Below are 6,000 nucleotides of genomic sequence, written 5' to 3'. Positions count from 1 at the left end.
AGTTTCGGCGCGCAGAGTTTGGCTTTGACTTTCTATAGCTATGGAACATAATATATCCAGGAAGAGATGGGAAATGTGTTTGATCAGTCCAAGTTTCAGTAAGAGCTAGTAAATCGTAGCGTGAAATATAATTGACGAAATCGGGGTCCTGGAGTTTCTGTCCCAGACCCTGTACATTCCAACACCCTATTTGTAGACTTTCCAACGAAGCTGTCTTTTTCATTTTGTCTTTTTTCTGAATAGATAACATACCCGGCGTCTCATTGACTAGTTTCTATCCTTGTAGTATCCAACTGAATATAAATGTGATCCCGTATGACACAACTTGTGTGTATGTGACCTATACTCGTTGACACGCTGAGACATCCTTGGCATTTTTTTTATATCTCAGCTAATTTAACACATATCGCTAATTTGAGGCGCATTTTTGTTGATCCCAGTGAGGGCTCACGAGTCAAGCTGTCTACACATGTCCATTTGTAGTGGACTTCTAGTTTTTAAGGTGTAAAGATCATGTTGAGAACACCTATTAAGCATTATATCTCATTACGTAACAATTACATAATAAAATAAGGATATGAAATGAAAAGCAGTTGAAATAAGCTTTCTATTGATATGTAACATGTTGGTATATCTTGGTCGGTTTAGAAGATAGCTACCCCTGTTATCTACATCCTTAATCTAAAATGCCTATTTACCTAGAAAACCTGTTGAGGGTGGCATAGTGGTGTGGCGATTTAAGAGGATGAAATAGCAGAAGCACAAATAAACTAGAACGCCATTTATTTTCAGCAACCTTAAGAACAAGGTATGGTGAGATATATCATACTATAACCAATATGATAGCACACCTACCGCATTGTAACAATCTTAACACCCCCACCTGATATCATATTACAAATAGAAAAGCACTCCGAGAGCGCAAACCTCCGCCAAGGCAGCAAAGTCTCCACCCAATGCCGTTTCACCCCTAAATTTTCATTCTATAATGATTTTTTTATTATTATTATTGATTACTAATTAATTAATAATCCGTATCACCACCAAAAATCATCTGTTCCTTGGCCCACTGCTGGCAGTTCCTGAAAATTTCATCAAAATGGGTCCAAAGCTTTTTTCTGTAATGTTGCTAACAGACAGACAGATAGACAGACAAACTAACGGTACCAAAAACATAACATCCTTGTCGGGGGTAATAACACTAGCTGATAAGCGTCACATCAAGCATTAAACCATGATAAGAGATTAGTAAATAGTAATATTTTAAAAAAGAAAAACGCAGAACTGAGTGGGAATCGAACTCATCTCGCCCTATTTTCCTTATATATATACAGGTAGACTTGACATTTATTATAGGATATTTCAGTTTCAAAGGTATACCTAGGTAAAATGCATTCTTTTTAAAAAAAACTCAGATCTCATGAGAAGTGTGTAGTCAGGTGTGTCGCTACCAATTAACTGACTACCATGTCTGTTACACTGCTGCATTGTGTAATATGCAGTGATTTAATTGGGTAGTGCTCCTTTGGGCTAGTCAGAACTTGGCTTTGGAGAAGCATGGTTCTGTCATTTAAGTAGCCATATGTCGGCAACTACTGCATAACAGAATTTTAAATTTTTTGCATGCAAGCGGTCGGTTTTGCAGTTCGTAAAATGAATTAAGCAGTGTTTTAAATGGTTGTAAACCTGTGCCAGATAGGACATGCATTGCAACTAATCAAAACCACCCAGTCGGTTCAGAATGAGGGGCAAATTGTCACCAAAACGCGTTTTACAAAGCTCTTAGCGAACACCAAACTGGTGTCAACAGGTTAGGATACAGGCGACCTCTGAGGAAGCTACTGTAAACAGCAAACAATCGTCGCCCGTTTTTTCTAATAAATTGGGGACTTGTATTATTTTTATTCCTGTTACACCTATGACAGTAAACACTTGACTATCATTTGATAGGGAGCACATTAGGACTAATTTTCGGTTGCACGAAGAGATTGCCGGTGTAGCAGTATAATTCAAATCCACCAGGAACCGAGGTCCTGGTAACGTTTATCCGTAGAACGACAGGTCCTGGTAACGTTTATCCGTAGAACCACCTGTACCATTACTTGGGATTAGTAGTCCTACTGGGACTTGGCTTCCTGGCTCATAATTATGGTAGGTAGGACTTGTATTCTTTTTATACCTGTTACACCTATGACAGTAATGTAGGTCCGGTCATTTGAAAGTCCTATCTTTATGCAATAATACGATTAAATAACATTATTATAAGTGTATATGGTAATCCTTCTTTAAGACAAAAAATAGACGGTTTGCAACTTCAGCTCGTCTGTGTAGTGGTCAGCGTGCAAGTCCATAAAGTAAGTATTGATGAATCGGCTTGTAACACCCTTTGGTTCGAGCCCTACCCTTGCCATGACCCCACCCCACTCCTCCCGTATTACTTGTCGTTTTATATGTCTGGTGTTTTACTGTCTATAAATTCCATGATCACTACACGAACAGTACACTAACAGTAGTTCTTCAGTGTTTTTTTTTAAGCGTTAAAGCGCCAATATAGCAAATGAATATTACAAAACATCATATATATTATAATATAAATATATTGCATTTTTCGATTTCTGAACTGTCTTGATTTGTCTAAAATCATCGGCCATACTATCTAAGAGAAACTTTCCATTTGAGAAAAATCAATTTGAGAACGGAGATCCCGTGTTTCGTGAAAAGTGATTTTTTCCTCATCTGAAGAAGAGATGCCTCGGATGGTACCTTATATTGTTAAAATATCGGGCAAAACAGGCTTATACATGTTGTGCGCGGGGGAAGTACGCCAAAAGCATGCGATAACACATAAAAGAAGGGACATGAACGAAAAAGCATTATTTCTGTCTCTGATGTCAAGTTTTAAAAACTGCCTAAAAAGACAACAAAGAGCAAGAGGGGGAGATGGGGAGAGGGGACAAGCCAGGTATGATTTTATACCCTCCCAAAACATCTCAATGCGTAAGATTCCCGTGCAAAGGACAAGCAACAACCGTAAGACTGCCCTACGTCTACTTGTTGTGTTCTGGTCCAAATAAGAACACTCCTCTAGGAAGCTTTTTCATGAATTTTTCAATTGTTTACTTGTGTCACCTTCAATATGTTCTTCAAATTGTTTGTATAATTCTACCGTATTTCAATACCAGGACAAGTGCGGTGTACGTGGCAGTTACATTCATATCCTTTAAAGCATAGACCCCAACTTGAGTTGCGATAAAATGTTAGACGTTCGGCTTTAAATTTAAAAAAGACTACGCGGATGCATTTCACATGTTGTTTAGTTGTATATATTCTTGTTTTTTAGGTGGACAAATGGATACTTCAACAGTATTATTGACCCCAGTCCGTTAGAAAATCGCTTAAGCTTCACAACAATCGACCCAGAGTTGTTCAGTTATGGCAGCTATACCGCTATTATTTTAACGGAGAGAGGGTCATATGACGCAGCAGTTGAAGACGCCCTAGCTGTTGAATTTGAATGTATACCTCCTTGAGCCTCAACAGCGAAATGTGAAAAAACGTGCATGCAAACATACGACGCGTTTTATGATATATTCACAGTTATTTTACTTTTATGTCTGTTCCATCCCAGTGTACTTCAAACTTTCATTGTCCCATTCGCAACAAGAAAGAATTGGCAACAGAGAATATCGATTGTTCGAGATTTGGCCAAACAAGGTCGCTTTTATTTTGTAACCCCTCTATCTTAATCATTTTAACAATATTATTATTGATACAAAGTAACATACACACGACAGAAAAACATCAATTTTACGACAAATTTTGACGGCCAACACATATGAAACTATTTCAATAAACAGATTGTCATATATGTTGTTCTGTTTGAAAACTCAATATATTTTCTTATGTATTTGCGACCCCCCCCCCCCCCCCCAGACTGCAACGTGCCGGTATGTTGTTATGACGATCGAGGCACATTATACCAACAACACACTAAGCATTGACTTTTTTATTTATAACCGCCCATTCCTATACTACCTGTATGGTTGATGCCAGCACATACCTACATGCGTGTCGTGTTTTACATGCATCAATAGCCTCTGTTGCGTAATACCCTTTATCCCTTTTTGGAGCCTCGATTTGAAGTTGGCAGGGGTGGCCATATTGGATTTTCGAAAATTGCAGAGGCTGTCTGTTAACTCGACTAGGCTTCATCCCTGGTTTGATATAAGCATTTATACCGACAGTAGTTCTTTTGGATAGTGAACAATGTCGTGAATACTGGACACGGTCAGCAAGGATTTCTGTGAAGTCACCAGTAAACCTGGTGAACAAGTTGGATGTAATAACGACAATGATTTCAAGTTTCATACTCAGACTAACGCGGTAGGCAGGACATATAGGACACTACTAGTAAAACTGTCATGTGGTTTGTTGTAAGCAGCTTGGCGTGGCGTTTATTTGTATTTTAATCGCGATTTAGTACTGTCAGTAACGGGGTATATGTACATCTTGTGGAACAAAATGCATGGCATCATGAGGGTTTATTGAATGTCAACACTGTACTCATAACAATTGTTTCTTACCCGACTTAGATGTACTCCTGATGTTACATAAGCATTAGGAGCAATTACAAGCATCAGTGATAATTCACATCGATAAAGCTTAAAGGGATATTAACTCTTCTTATGATATATATATTTCACAATAAAAACATTGTGAATAACTCATAGAAATATAATATATTCTGTTTTACCACAAAAAAACCGCAGTTATAGCTATTATTCTGATATCTGAGCTTGTCTTTAGACCACGTGACCTCCATTGATGGCTATACTCTTTACTGGCTTACTCTACCAAGCTTTTTAGAAAAAAACCAGGGACTAACTTTGAATGTAAAAATGGATTCATTAACCATTGGTAAGTATGGGAAAATTGTTGTTTACTCCAGGAAAATTCATTTTTTGGCCGAAACGAAGAGTTATTATCCTTTTAAGGATACGACGTACATGTGCAGTCAACTATAAAGATGTCTACGAGTATAGTGTTTTGATAAGATTAAGGATTATATCTAAAATATAACACAGATGAATATGATATTATTGAATCCATGTGTCATAGATTGTTATGTAATCTAACGATATCTATTTTAGAGCCATACTTTCATAACGGATCTGATTTGGTAGAAAGTTTATATAAGGAGAGCATCGCTTACAATTTATTTTATAATATGTATTAGCAACAGTAGCTGTACGAGCTATCCCGTTTTTAATCTCAGGGATGAGCCGAATAACATTCCTGTATTCATTCAAATTGCTTGGAACAATTCACATTTTTAAATGGAAATTAAAAAGTTATGTATGCGAGTGAGTTTTCTAAAAAGAATGTTAGCATCTCTTTAGATTATGGAGTAGGATAACCTCCGCATGTAAGAGAGGTAAAAGTTTCTGCTGACGGCCAAGTACTTGTAACGCGCCTGGATTTTTTATTCTTAAGTAATGTAAAAGTAACGTCAATACAAACGTTAATGAACATCACCGATTCGCTTTATTATTTCACATTTCAGATACAGATGTAGGTCAGATTAATTTGTATTTTTAGTGACGTCACAATTGACGGTTTCCACTTTTATTATAAATGTGTGTGAGCCATTAGCTTTCAGTGGCGCCAGACCAAATTAAAATGTTGCTTGACGAACATGGTAGACGGCAATGTTTTCCATTTTTTTTCTTTTCGGCAATTGACCTCAAGAAACCCCTCAATGTTATTTTTTTATGTTCCAAAATTGCCCACAGTGTGAAACTATATTAAACAAAGCACCAAACAACAGATCCAAAATTAAGTAGTTACATGCTATGCCAGTTTAACAAAATTAAAATCCGCCCTCTTGATCTGTTCACAGAGAGCCCTCACTCGTTCATCAACTTGTCAATTTTGTCTGGCGAGCAAACTTTTTTATTCATCATACGTATGTATGTATTTTTCTGTAAGTTTTTTCGATGT

This window comes from Lingula anatina, chromosome 8, assembly GCF_051362555.1.
Source record: "Lingula anatina isolate TDL-2025a chromosome 8, LinAna3.0, whole genome shotgun sequence".
Classification (NCBI taxonomy): Eukaryota; Metazoa; Brachiopoda; class Lingulata; order Lingulida; family Lingulidae; genus Lingula; species Lingula anatina.
Note: the sequence above shows the minus strand (reverse complement) of the source record.